Genomic DNA, 2,059 nt, shown 5'->3' with positions numbered 1-2,059 from the left:
TCTTCACCTCCGTAGGTCGATGCCTCCAGGGCAGCATGCTAGGGCAGCTTCCCCACCCCTCTCTAGCCCCTCCTCCTGGTGATTCTCTCTGGATCCTTTGTGCTGGATCTCATGTTGTCCACGAGAGCACAGGTTCCGTGAAGGAGGACCTTGTGGGCATCTCCAGTGCCTGGCCCCAGGCAAGCATTTACCAAATAGATGGAATATGTATTAATTAGCCTCTTCAAAGTATTCAGAGAAATCGATGTGAAATGTGACCCCACCTCTCAGAGATGTGTTTAGGATCTAGCTTCTGTTGGTAAGTCTTTCTCCTTCCTAGAAGTGAAGTACATATCACCCCCTATTTTGTGGAATATCCATGAATAAAAGAGCTGTCACCTCTACAAAACCCGTCATCTCTTCCGGCACATCAGCATGATTGGGCCTTCACGCTTCAGTTTGTCTCCTTCTAAAAGCGCTCCAGGTGAGTCCGGGGCATCACTTGGGAGGTCATTTTCACATCCTCCTCCCCACGGCAAAGTCCAAAGGCTGCCTTCCTGTCTCGCGAGGACCAGTGAGCGGCATCCATTTGAAGTGAAATCTGAGGCAGGACAACACCCACGCAATCCTCTTTTACTTGTGAATTTCCCCTTTTTTGAAAAAAAAATACAGGAGATTGTCTGTAAGGATACAGGAAATAGTATTTTAAAATGTATTATGAGTCATGTAAGTGGGAATTTCTCCTTATTTTAAGAAAAGATATAAGAAATTGTCCAGAAGGAAACAAGAGATATATTTTGGGGGAGGAGGGAGATGATTAGGTTTTTATTTACTTATTTTAATGGCGGGACTGGGGGTTGCACCCAGGACCTCGTGCGTGCAAAGCACGTGCTCTACCACTGAGCTACCCCCTCCCCACCAAGAAATATTTTCAAGTATATTAGGCGGTCGTGTAAGTAGTGGCAGAGAGGAAACTGCTTTTCCTAACTGAACCCTAGGGTGATACCTACTTCTTCCTGAGCTCCTAGGGGTCTCGGTTTCAGGCTGATTAGTAGCTCTTGAAACACATGATTAACTAGAGAAAAAGTGCACAGGGCAGGTAGGCAGCAGCTCTTGCCCCAACTTTGTGCCCTGGCGCCCACGTTGCCCTCTCCTCCCTTGGTTGGCACTCACCCTTAGCACCAGAGATGCCCCGCAGTACCCAGGGGCCCTTCCACCCCACGTGCCTCCCCCTGCTCCCTGAGACCTTAAAGGAAGGGGCCCTCCCTTCACACACTCACCATCGCCTCAACGCTAAGCACAACGTAGGGTGCCATCCTTGGACTGCGGAACTGAAAAGAAAGCCGGTGTGAAAGTTACCCAGAAGGAAGAAATTGTCTGGAGCCCTTTCGACGTGAAGGAGTTAAGGAGAGACTTAAATGCAAACTACTGGCAAATGGAAAGGAGATAAAGAAGGGATGGTGTCCAGACTCCTGTCAGGAAATGGTTAAACTGGATCACGTGGTGTCATCTGAGGTTCCTAAGGATTCCTTTATCTTATGCTTTAATATTGTGTGTCCCAGAAAGGATACTCGCAAAGAACTTTTAAACATGTGAAGTTCTTTTTTTTTAAATTGAAGTATAGTTGATTTACAATGTTGTGTTAGTTTCAGGTGTTCAGCAAAGTGATTCAGATATATATATATATTCTTTTTCAGATTCTTTTCCATGATAGGTTATCACAAGATATTGAATACAGTTCCCTATGCTGTACAGTAAGTCCTTGTTGTTTATCTATTTTGTATATAGTAATGTATAATCTGTTAATCCCAAACTCCTAATTTATCCTTCCTTGCATTTTCCCTTTCATAACTATAAATTTGTTTTCTATGTCTGTGAGTCTATTTCTGTTTTGTAAATAAGTCATCTGTATCATTTTTTTAGATTCCACATATAAGCGATATCATATATTTGTCTTTCTCTGTCTGACTTACTTCACTTAGTATGATAATCTGTAGGTTCATCCATTAAACATGTGAAATTCTTAAAAAGACCATTTGATTTTAAGAAGGTTGATTTTTGGAAACATATCTCAACATCA

At 43.3% G+C, this 2,059-nt stretch overlaps 1 non-coding gene across 1 annotated transcript; it reads right to left on the bottom strand.

Moving 5' to 3' along the window:
* Positions 1–821: 821 nt before the first annotated feature.
* Positions 822–894, bottom strand: TRNAA-UGC (transfer RNA alanine (anticodon UGC)). The gene has a single exon. It is a non-coding gene; the product is annotated as a tRNA-Ala (tRNA).
* Positions 895–2,059: the final 1,165 nt, after the last annotated feature.

The sequence above is a fragment of the Vicugna pacos genome, chromosome 11 (genome assembly GCF_048564905.1).
Source record: "Vicugna pacos chromosome 11, VicPac4, whole genome shotgun sequence".
In the NCBI taxonomy this organism is placed as follows: Eukaryota; Metazoa; Chordata; class Mammalia; order Artiodactyla; family Camelidae; genus Vicugna; species Vicugna pacos.
The sequence above is the reverse complement of the archived record's forward strand: the minus strand, read 5'-3'. Positions and strand labels throughout refer to the sequence as shown.